The 12,567-nt window shown below is 35.1% G+C and overlaps 1 protein-coding gene across 1 annotated transcript in view; it reads right to left on the minus strand.

The window, feature by feature from the left end:
* HDX (highly divergent homeobox) overlaps nt 1–12,194 on the minus strand; it is a 156,981-nt gene extending 144,787 nt beyond the window's left edge. Inside the window, exon 1 of the mRNA XM_021079848.1 lies at nt 11,914–12,194. The gene's annotated coding sequence lies outside the window, so the exon portion shown is untranslated. The remainder of the gene's footprint in view (nt 1–11,913) is intronic.

The raw sequence follows: 12,567 nt of genomic DNA on the forward strand, positions 1-12,567 counted from the left end.
TTTTTCCCTGAAATCTTTATCTGATATCAATATGGTCACCTTTCTTTAGATTCATGCTATGTATATGTATATATATTTTCTTTTATTTATGTTTAACCTATCCATTCCTTTATATTTAGGTAGGTTACTTATAGATATTATATAGATGAGTTAAAGTCTAATGTGACAATATCTGCCTTTTTACTAGTATGTTTAGACTATTTTGCTATTAATACGATTATTGATACGGTTGGGTTTAAATACAGTTTTTCTGTTTGTTTTCTATTTGTCTCACCCGGTTTTTGTTCTTTTTTCCTCCTTTTCTATTTTGATATTGATTAGACATATTTTACAATTCTATTTTATCTTCTTGGTTAACTCATCACTCTTTGTCATGTTATTTTAATGATTGTTTTAGTGACCACAGTATACATCTTTAACTTATTATCAAGATAATTTAATCTTAACATTGTGTATATATATACTACTTCACATGTAATAGAAGAATCTTACAAAAGTATACTTCTGTTTCTATTCTACTTTCTTTGTGCTATTGTAGATATACATTTTGCTTTAACATGTTATGAAGTCCCCAATAAATGGTTATTTAAAAAATTTAACAGTTACCATTGAAAGTAATTTTTAAAAATTAAAAGATCATATGTTTACCTACATATTTCTTATGTGTCCAAATTTATTTTTTAGGTGCAAATACAAGGAACTTTACTATAATGTCTTTCATTTTCTTCAACTTATAAAGACAAGCTACATACAAAACAGAAACATAACAATCAACAAAAATTAATTTTGATTTATCATTTTCCTTCTACCTGAGGATTTCCTTGAACATTTTTAGTAGTGTGTTTCTGCTGGCAATGCTTTTTTTTTCTTTAGCATGAGTAAGAAAGCCTATATTTTCCTTTGATATTTTGATAAAGAATTCTCAGTTAACAGATTTTTTCTTTCAGTACTTTAAAGATATTGCTCCATTGTCTTCTGGGTTTCATTGTTTTCAACAAGATGCCTCCTGTCATCCTAATGTTTGTTTCCCTGTATATAGCGTGTCTTTCCCTCCTGGATACTTTTAAGATTTTCTTTTCTCTTTGGATTGTGGTAGTTAGATTTGGAGATGCCTTGGAGCCATTTCCTTTAGCTTTCTTCTCAGAATCTGTTGAGCTTCTTGACAATGTGGGCTCATAGTTTTCACCAAATTTGGAAAAATTTTAACTGTTAACTTTAAAATACTTTTCTTCACCCTCTCACCTCTGCAACTCAAAAAACATATATATTAATATTGTCCCACAGCTCATTGTTGCTCCATTCTATTTTTCCCTCAGTTTTTCTTTTGTCTCTATACTTTCAACTTTCATATTTTAATAAATCTTTCATTTCTTTCCTCATCACACTTGTGCTTTCCTCTGTCTTCTTGAACATAGAGAATAATAGCTGTTTTTACATCCTCTACTAATTCTAAAATCTATCATTTTTCATTCTGTTTTTGATTGTTTTTTTTTTCACCACACTATGAACTGTATTTTCTTGTTTCTTTGCATGCTTAGTAATTTTTTCATTCAATGGCGGATATTGATAACTTTTTTGTTGGATACTGGATGTTTTTGTATTCTTTAAATATTTTGGAATATATTTATGCCACTTGGAAATTGATTTATCTGAAGTTTGTTTTGTTAGCCAAATACAGAATTGCCTTTAGTCTAGAGCTAACTTGTCCCATTACTAAAGTAATACCTTTCTGAAGGTCTTCCTAGATCCTCCTAGAAGAAATGTGAAGTTTTACAGCATAGTGGTTGTAAATGTAAAGTACTCCTGGTCTTGTGTGAGTTCTAAGGATTGTTTGCCTGATTCTTTCTAGTGGTTCTTTCCCTGTCTGCAATAGTTTTCTCACACACTGGAGCTGATCATTATTCAGACAAAGACAGACTTGAGGGGCCCCTCTACAAATCTCCAGAACTCTCTTTGATGAGCAGTTTTCTCCTTTCCAATACTCTGTACCTCAAATTCTAGCCACACTGTTCTCCCTGAATGCTGAGTTCTGTCTCCTCAACTAAGAGAGACTTGCAGGCTGTTAATTTCCCTTTCCCTTGATTGCCGTATGGATACTTTCTCCAGGCAGTGAGTTGGGACACTCATAGGGTTTATCTTATGTATTTCCCTTCTCTCAAAAATCATGGCCCTGTGCTACTTTTTTTCATATGTACAAAATCCATTGCTTCATATGTATTTTTACTAATTTATGTTTGTTTTCAGATATTTATGGTGAAATGGTAAACCCTGTTCCTGTTACTTCATCATGGCTGTAAGCAGAAATTCAGGTGGCCTTTTGGAGTGGTGGAGTGGGAATACTATGTTAGAAATCAGGACATCTCTGTTCCTATTAAGCTTCACTACTTGATAGTTTTGTGACCTTAGCACAGACAATTGGTCTCTTGGGTCTCAGTTTCTTCATCTGGAAAATAAGGTTAAAAAAATCTGTCCCACTCTTCTTCACATAATGAATTATCTTCATTAAAATACTTGGTATACTATAATGTGCAATGCAAAAGTTATTTTTGTTAATTGTAAATATTTATTGGTCATTCCTACTAAGAAGAATTATTTTAACATATATCAAACCACTCCCACATCATTTGTATATAAACCTCAAATGAAGGGAATATACACTAATCTATTATCATGGCAAAAGGACTGATTCTGACTATCTTCTATGTAATGAGAGTTTGATCTTTCAAAATTTTGGAGAATGAAAAAATTAAGCACAACACCAATGGGCATTCTGTCTGTGTATATCAATGCCTTTGCATACTTTTTTAAATGTAAATTTAATATTGAAAATAAAAAGATATTATCTTAAAATAGGAGAATTGTTCTATTAAAAATTGAGTTATTAAACAGTGTTTAATTTAGCAAAAGCTTGATTAAGCAATAATGAAGTGACACTCACTCTGAACTTAACTAAATTTGAATATGTGTAAAAGAATTGCTATTGTAAATTTGTTCTATGTCACTTTAATCTATCATTTACATGTAATGATCCTCATCTTTACAAACAGAAGTTCTCCCTATTTAGTTATTTTATAATAAACTTGCCAGAATTTTCAGATATTGCAAAAAAAAGAAATTTGAGCATCTTCTAAGCATAAGACCAGGTAATAAGCATTGTATCTATTCAAATACTATGAGAGGATATTCATTATTTGTTTATTGGGCTATAATTACTGAAATGCATTGTACATATCTCTTTTCTTCCATTTTAGAGGCATAATTGGCCTATAACACTTAGGTGGAAATAAGAAACAGGAAATTTTAACAACCTATCATATAACTTTCTCAGGGCACAAATAAATTGTACACTGGCCTCATTTTAAAAAACACTTAAAAATTCTATGTAATTAATGTTCATATTTTGAAGCTGTATAAAAGCTAAATTTATATTCATAGTGACATGAGCACAAACTCCAAGAGAATTTTATGTATATATTTTCCATATAAATAGATGAAAAGATATGTCTATAGTGCCATTTACTTCTATAGCCACGTCTAATGTTTAAATTCAAAAGGATAAAGAGTTCCCACAGGAGCTCAGCAGAAACAAATCTGACTAGCACGCAGGTTCAATCCCTGGCCTCATTCGGTGGGTTAAGGATCTGGCGTTGCTGTGAACTGTGGTGTAGGTGACAGATGCGGCTTGGATCTCACATTGCTGTGGCTGTGGTGTAGGCCAGCAGCTACAACTCTTATTGGACCCCTATCCTGGAACCTCCATATGCCACAGGTGTGGCCCTAAAAAGACAATAAATAAATAAATAAATAAATAAATAAAGAGGATAAATGTTAAAAAAAAAGGCATCAGCAAATAGATATGCTAGGTCAGATTTCTTCATCAATTATAATAATTTGCTAGCTTTGAATGACACTTGCTTTTATCACCAGGTGGTAATGTTAAAATAATAAAATACTTTTAAACTACAAATAACTTATCATGTATTCAGATGTCAAAACTTACAACAAAATAAAAAGGATTGATTTCAGATAATCAGTTGGACAACAGAAGCATAAACAAATGGATAACTGATTTCCTGTTATCTTTCGCTCTGCTTTCATATAATTCCACATGCACACATTCATACAGAATATATGACAATTAATGACAAGTGATATATAGCATCTCCTGATGATTTAAATAGTACCTTGATTCATATATATTTGTTGACTAAATTCTGTTTCTTTTTACATTTACACCCTCAAGCAAATTGTGCAAGTAAATCATTTCTCTTTCACCAGTTCATGACAGTGGTTCCACTGCCTTGAGCATTGACCACTACCATCTTGCAATTAACATTATAAACATTCTAAGTTAATACATTAAATGTAGTTTGCATTTTAATTTACTATTAAGGGAAACTCTATAAAATTTCACATAGTTTCATATTGCAAAAAGATTATTAATAAATTACTCCTTATATCAAAATAATAATACTTGAATTTTCACTATATAGTTAATTTATCCTTATTAGTTCTCTCAATTTTTATTCAACATCCACATGACTCCATCCTACATACCTTACCCTATCTTTTCTTTTACTTACTCCCAGCGAGAATTTTCATTGGTATTTAAAATTTGTTTTTAAAATGTCAAAGAGATATTTCTTCATTTAAACTAGATATTCCTTTGGTGTTCTGTAAATCAGATTCACATAGTATGTGTTAAGATTTAAGGGTAGTTTTACCTAGAAGCAAAAAGATTGGCTATTTGAGTCTCTTATATCTTTAATTCCTGAATTTATTACAAAAATTTGCAAAAACTTAGGGGGGTAGTACATATCCTGCTCTTCGGAGGTTAGAGGAATATTTCTCATGGAACGTTTGGTGGTAAGTAGGTAACAGTTTAAAATTACACACATGTATAGTGTTGAAATAACATACATACATTTAATTTATCAAATAGTAGAAGTATAAATTTATCCCCACAAATAATTGCAATAGACAAACTGCCTAGTGGCTTAAAAGCATTATGGAGAGCAACTCAAATCTGATAGTCAGAGGTAAAGATTTTCTTTCTTCCTTTAAAACAAGAAAACATAACTGAATCACTTTGTCATACAGAAGAAATTATCACAACACTGTAAATCAACTGTATTTCAATAATTTTTTTTTAAAAAAGAAAACAAAATCTTTCCTATACTGTCCAAATCTATATTTGGGTCTCTGAGGAACTCTGCTTTAAGGTCCTCAATTCATTCCATCAAATGAATTTTAATTGTGATTTATGATTATAAAAGAGAAGTTTTGTCATTATAACTGGTGGAAAGGCTGTGTGTGTGAATGTGCATATTGTGGGGATTTTTTTCAAGATTTTAAGTGAAATAAAACCCTTAAATTTAAAAATTCATAAAACTTGCAGACTTATGAAAATATGTCCTTGGACCTCTAGGTGTCTGCAGGCTTAACATAGGGCAGTGTCTTTAAACTGAGGACTGTTTTCTTTTTTTCAGACCATCTACGCTCTTTTGTAACACTCTGTTGACAAGTCAAGCAATTAGGATAAATATCGTTTCAATAGTAAGGTCATTACTCTCAACAAAATAAGTGGATTCACTCAGACTCTTAACAATTTTACCCATCAATAGGTGTAGCTGTCTTCTCTATGAGAAAATGTTAACTCCAGAATTAAGCAAAACTGATGTATATTAGCTAGATAACACTTTAATTAATGCTACTTTACACATGTGAAAATGGACAAAAGGAAATTCAGTTTTTTTCTATAACTACCAGTTCTTAAAAGTTTAAATTGTACGGGAAGTCATATTTCACTTTATATCAGTGTTTCTTGGACTTTGATGTGCACATGAATCACCCTAGGATCTTATTAAAATGCAGATTCTGATTCAGTAGGTCTTGGGCAGAGCCAGAGATTCTGCAATTTCTAGGTTCCCAGGTGATGCCCATGCTACTACTCCATGCTTGATAACCCACACTAGTAGCAAAAATTTAATAGACATAGATGTACCAAACCCCACTAGAAAAGTAAACTGGCGCCAAATCACAACCAATACTGAGTTCAAAAACATTCTCTCTCTACATCAAGTACTACTGGTTGAGAAGAGGGGAAAAAACCTCAAACTGACCTTTAGCATCTTTTAAGAATTCAGTTGGTGATAAAAGTGAGCCTATGGGTTCTAATTAAAATGGCTGACTGCATATTCAAAAATAACTTCATATTACCTTAGAATAACAGGTATGACTCAAGGCTAAGCATTCTATACCTAATGTAATATCTCCCATTAATGTAGAATATATTTTTTCTTCTACATTTTACACTTCCTCCAATCTCTCTCAATAGTTTCTCTGTTGAGATTTCAACACAACAAATGATTGGTCTATGAAAGGGCAAATCTATTTGGAGAATGGGCATCAGATAATTACTTTCCTAAATGGCATAGCTATTTCATTCATAAAACACACAATAGGTAAACCAAGCTAACCAAGTAAGAAAGTATAATACATGAAAAAATATACTAAAGCAATATATTAGTGTAGGAGAAAGGTTATAATCTACCCTTTTACAAAACGCAATGAAGAAATACTTTCACCACTGTTTGGTACTTGACAGTAGGAAAGAATAGTGTATGGGTCTACATGCCCTGTCCACTGAAGCCACCAGAGTCAAAACAAGGATCCCTTCTCCAAAAGCTCAGCCTCACTGGGAGGAAAAGGAAAATGTCACAGGCATTATACTCATAAAGATAACTTAGGGAGAAATTTTACACACACACAAACACAATTTTAAAACAATAATTAAAGACAGGCCTCACTCTAGCATTTCAACCTACAACCTAGTAGTTAAGAGCGATGTTTCTAGAATGACACCTGCTTTGAAGTACTGGCTCTACCACTAGCTAGTTGTATGACCGTGGGCAAGCACTATGCACAAATGCTTGTCTACCTGAGAAAAGTGCCTACCCAAGGCATGTAAGTCACATGTTCCCATAGCTATTTTAAAAACCTTAAAAAAAATTTCCTCCAGGAGTTCCCGTTGTGGCTCAGTGGAAATGAATCCGACTAGTATCCCTGAGGATGCAAGTTTGATCCCTGGCCTCTCTCAGTGGGTTAAGGATCCAGTGTTGCTGCGGTGTAGTCAAAGGCATGGCCCGGATCCCACATTGCTGTGGCTGTGGCATAGGCTGGTGGCTAAAGCTCCAATTCAGCCCCTAGCCTGGAAACCACCATATGCTCCAGGTGTGGCCCTAAAATAAATAAATAAATTAATTAAATAAATAAATAAATAAATTTCCTCCAATCCCAAAGAAAGAGAAGCTAAGAAAACATTTTCCTCAATTTTTGCCACTCTTAACAAATAACACATTTAAAGATGCGAAGGATCAACACAAATGCACATAAGTAAAACAATAGGAGATCAAAAAGTTAGGACAGCTGCTATTGTAGATTTCTTTACAGAATGTCAGATGTCAGATGTAAAGTATAGCATTTGATTGACATAATATAATTTCATTTGTTCAGTTGCCATATACCTAGATCTCTGGTTAATCCAGGCAATTTTGCTACTAGTTGGCATAAGGATGGTTCCATTTGCACAGACAGTTTTAAGTTTATTGTCTTGAAATTTTATGCAGGTTAGAAAGGTCTTAGATATCAGTGATAGCTTCTGAACATACTAACCTCTTCAGCTCACTTTGTATGCAGCATATCTTTCTCTAGACTTTTCACTTCCAAGCCAGTATGCACAGATATAGTGTACCCAGTGCAAGTATAAGACATCACCAATTTCATGTTTAGCTGACTCCACTGCAAAATCAAAATCAACAATTCAGATCTTTTTATCCTACTGGGGATTGCACTACACAAAAATATAATTACTTCTGGGGATAAAATTTTAAAATCAGAATTAATTAAATATTTTTAAAAATATATTTTATACAAAATTTTGTGCCATCTTTTTCAACCAAGACCAAGAATGTTTGTTTTAATAAGATACCTAAAGAGAAATGTAACTATATACCATTTAGTCAAGTTTAGAAATCACTATTTTGTAGAAGTAGAATAGTGTTCATGAAACATGGTATAAAACACATGCATGTATGTGTGCGCACACACACACAAACACACACACACACACACACACACACACACACACACACACACTGGGCTAGGACTCCAGAGATTTAGATCCTTGCTAAAGAGCTTCCAAAAATATACTGCACATTACAATATATATACAAATATATTGTATACCTTGGTGATTGAGTCAAACAGACCTGTATTTGCATCCTGATTGTGACATTTTGTAGCAGTGTGGCCCTGGGAAAGTGAACTACCTTGAGCCTCCGTTTTCTCATTTATAAAATGGCAAATAATACTAGAAACTATCTCACAGGGATTTTGCAAAATTTAAATGTGGTAACATATATAAAGTTAACACAATGCCTGGCACTAAGCTTAATAAATATCAGCATTTTCTAAGGCTGGCAAGATACTTCACTTTTCTGAACTTCAGTTTCCTCATATGTAAAATGGGGGGGGGACTGGCTTATTAGAAAATCTCTAATATACAGCGCAAATGAAACTTTCCACAGAAAAGAAAATCATGGACTTGGAGAATAGACTTGTGGTTGCCAAGGGGGAGGAGGAGGGAGTGGGATGGATTGGGAGCTTGGGGTTAGTAGATGTAGACTATTGCCTTTGGAATGGATTAGCAATGAGATCCTGCTGTGTAGCACTGGGAGCTATGTCTAGTCACTTATGATGGAGCATGATAATGTGAAAAAAAGAATGTATACATGTATGTGTAATTGGGTCACCATGCTGTACAGTAGAAAATTGACAGAACACTGTAAACCAGCTATAATGGAAAAAAATAAAAATCATTGTGTGTATATATATATATATATATATATATATATATATATGCACACACACACATATATATATATATACACACACACATACATATATAAAGAAAATCTCTTCCAGTTCAAACTATAGCTTAAATGAGAAAGTCCAATGCCATCCTTTCATCCAGATAGGAATTGTAAAATAAATCTTAAAATACAAATGCCATGTTTTAATTTTTTTTCATATTTTATTTTAAGCCCTCTAAAATGAGCAGTATATTCCTAAGCATTACATTCTATCTAGAGTATTCTGCCTTTGAACAGTTTGTCTGTTGATCTAAATGTAAATGGCCAGGTAAGTATTAGTAGTCACTATGCAAGCCAGCTACAAGTTAAAACACTTTGAGGGTATTCATATAATGCAGGTAATAAGAGAAAAAGTCAAGAAAAAGAATTTTCCCTTATAGTAAATAACAGTCACAGTTCACTTACAATAATCCATGACAATGATTTTCAAAATTTTACAAATTATAATACCCTTTTGAACTACTTTTCATCTCTATTCTTAAACTGCAAACCTTAATGTGATATTGGATCGGTGCCTCAAAGTGAAGCAGCAGTCAAAGTGAAATCTGTAGAAAGCCTCTATATTAAACCACAATCACTTTCTTTCAAATAAAACTGAGCTCCATGACACAATGTACTTTGAATCCCAAGGGTAGGAAAGTAACAACCAATATGCTATATACTAGCAGTTATGGCAATTATCACAATTATTAGCTCTGATTCAAGAGATAAACAAATGAAAACTATCAGTGACAGTTAATGTAAAGTAGCAAATGCAAGACATCTTGCAATACAGTGAATAATTACTAGATTTAAGAGAAGAAGCATGATGCAATATTATCAATCAAAGGGAAATATAGAAAAAAGAAAAATGTCTTAGTATTTTTCAAACTGAGAAAATTAAAGACAGAACCATTTCTGGGATAATGTTCCCTTGGTCTTGTTTATGAGGACAGAACATAGTCACAGGTCATCCAATGTACAGGGATATCTGTATCACAATTTTTTGACTCATATTCAGGCTTATTCAGTCACTGGAGGTTCTCTTGCCTGACCAATGATGGATAAGTTTTCATTTATATACAATTCTTTCTATAATACTGTTTCCCAAGAAATTGGAAAAAAAGGCTAGATATAGCTATAGATATTTCAAATAGTACCCAGGTGCATTGGACAGTGGATAAAGAAGTATATGGTAGATGGCATGGTCCCAACTCTTGAGGATGGGTTTTAAATCCAGTTGAGGAATCTAGTCTAACACATACACACACAAAGTTGAAAATAAGAAGACAATATAAAGCAGGCTATAAGAAAGTGACAGATATAATAACTAATATAGGAGTTCTAGAAAAGAAAATGAGCTTAATAAGGGTTGGATTGGGCTTGGAAGGTACTTATGGGTAAAAGTTGAACAGGCACAAGAGAGAGCATCCTAGGTGAATGGAGTGATGGTGGTACAAGGAGTAAAGTTCTAGAGGTAGATTGTTCAAGGGACATTAGGTAGAGTTGTGCAATGAGGAATAAAGTAAAAATAAGGTTCCCATGGTCCAATAAAGTCAGATTACAAAGCTCTTTGCAATCTAAGTGTAATTGAGCTTGGAACAATAGAAAATAGAGATCCAATAATATATTGGTGAAGAAAATGACTTGATGAAAAAAGTGACCAGGCTATTAGAATGGCAGGATCAGTTAGGGATTTGAGACACAGGTGAAGGGTCTTGAAATGACTGGACGGGTTGTGATGAGAGTTTAGATTGGAAAATAAGGGAAATATGGTAGGAGAGAGACTCCAAAGGAAAATTCACTAGGACTTGATGACCCCTTAACTATGAGAAATGGAGAAAAATCTAGATTCCTCTTCAAAACATTTAGGAGTTCATGATCAGACAATGGAGCAGAAGTATTAAAACACCACTATGCAATTTCTCTACCGAGGACAGACAGGCAGGTTGTTCCTTATGGTTGCTGAGTAATATAGCCCTTCCCAATGAAGGGGAGTTAAGAGTCTCCCATAGTAGTATCTGAGTTTGGTGGTTCCAACAGAGACACAGAAGAAGAAAGAAGAAGGACTCTGTATCAATCCTGAAACAGACACCAAGGTTTTATAAGAGACCCTTCCAAGAAGGAAAAAAAGACAAGAAAGGAAAATTTCTTACTCTGAGTCTCTCCAAATAATTTGTTTCAAAAATCACTGAGTGGAACCCCAGAGTTCTTTATAGATTAAAAGCTGGATTCACTTGAATAATTGGGGGGGGGGGGTTCCTTCAAATGGTTTCTCATCTCAGTAATTTCTATTCCAAATTCCTCTCTGAGTTCTTTCCATTATTCTAAACCTGATACCTGGAGATTAAGAATTTGCCTTCTTACATTTATCAGGACTAGATATGCTCAGCAGGCCAGGCTCAAAGTAATTGGCTGATTTCTTTCCAACAATTACCGTTTGAAACATCACAGGATTAATTTACTGACCCTTCCCATACTCTGCCCAGACAGATCTCAGCCCCACCCCCTTCCAGCGAAACGGAAAAAGCGCCTGCGCAAACTCCATGCCTATTCTCCTGGCCACAACTACCCCCTCAAAGGTTGTCATTGCGCAAGCGCAGCACCTTCAGTGCGTTAGAGCGAGGCTGTGAGAAATCTACAGTCCAGTGTAATCTAGAAGTGGTAGAATTCACTCCCACTACCTTCTTCGGAGGCAGAGGCGCCACTTCCTCCTATCCCGGGCCAGAAGCGCGTCCCAAACGTAGCCCTCTCTTGGAGGTCGGGTTCTTCGCTCTCTGCCAGTGTCTACTGTAACCCAATCCTCAGCTCTTTTTTAACCTCACTCTGCCGCCAGGCTTCACTCCGAGGGTAGAAGCAGCTCTCTTCCCCAAAGCCGCACCAGTTTGTTGGCAGCCTCTTTAGGCTTCTGAACCTACGTGCCCCCCACTGGGCAGACCGTTAGCTCGGTGCTTTGCTAGCCCTCTTTCACCCTTCACACCCACCCATGCTGGGTTCTTACCTCGGGTGTAGTGCGGTCACGGGAGGGATCAGAGGATCCCAGATCAGGCCAGTGCTAGGGCAGGCGGATTCAGCAAGATTTTTCCTGGGTCTCCACTGCCTCCTCAGACAATGAAATCAGCGTGTCCGATCATCAATTCCCATCATGATCGTGACGTCACAAAAGACAGCGGCCAATGGGAGCCCAAGATCAGCTCCGGACAGTCCCTGGCCTCAGCCCAGAACCCAAGAGTGGGGAGGGGTGGGGAGAGAGATAGCTGCCTGCTGCCTCTTCCCCGCACATACCAGCTGCATCCAAAGCCAGGCCTTTCTTTACTTCTCCTTCCTGAGTAGATGTGAACTCCCAGCATCCTTGTGACTATTGTAGTTATATGCGAGCTATTTGCGCAGGTGCTGCCTGGTCTTCCAACTTGAGATTTGCTTTCAGCAGAATCAAATGATCACGCACAGAAATATAGTCTTTTGGGGTCAATATTCAATTGACAAGTATATGTTCAGTGTTACTGAAATCAAGATGTCTATTGAGCCTTTAAAAATTGTTATAAGAGTGAGTGTACTGTTTTATGTCTCCAGTTGACTCTGGCCACTGAAGAAATAAAATTACTGGCTCTGTTCACCTAACCTCAATCTCTGTTCTGCTGGAAGTTACTTGAGT

The sequence above is a fragment of the Sus scrofa genome, chromosome X, assembly GCF_000003025.6.
Source record: "Sus scrofa isolate TJ Tabasco breed Duroc chromosome X, Sscrofa11.1, whole genome shotgun sequence".
NCBI classification, from domain to species: Eukaryota; Metazoa; Chordata; class Mammalia; order Artiodactyla; family Suidae; genus Sus; species Sus scrofa.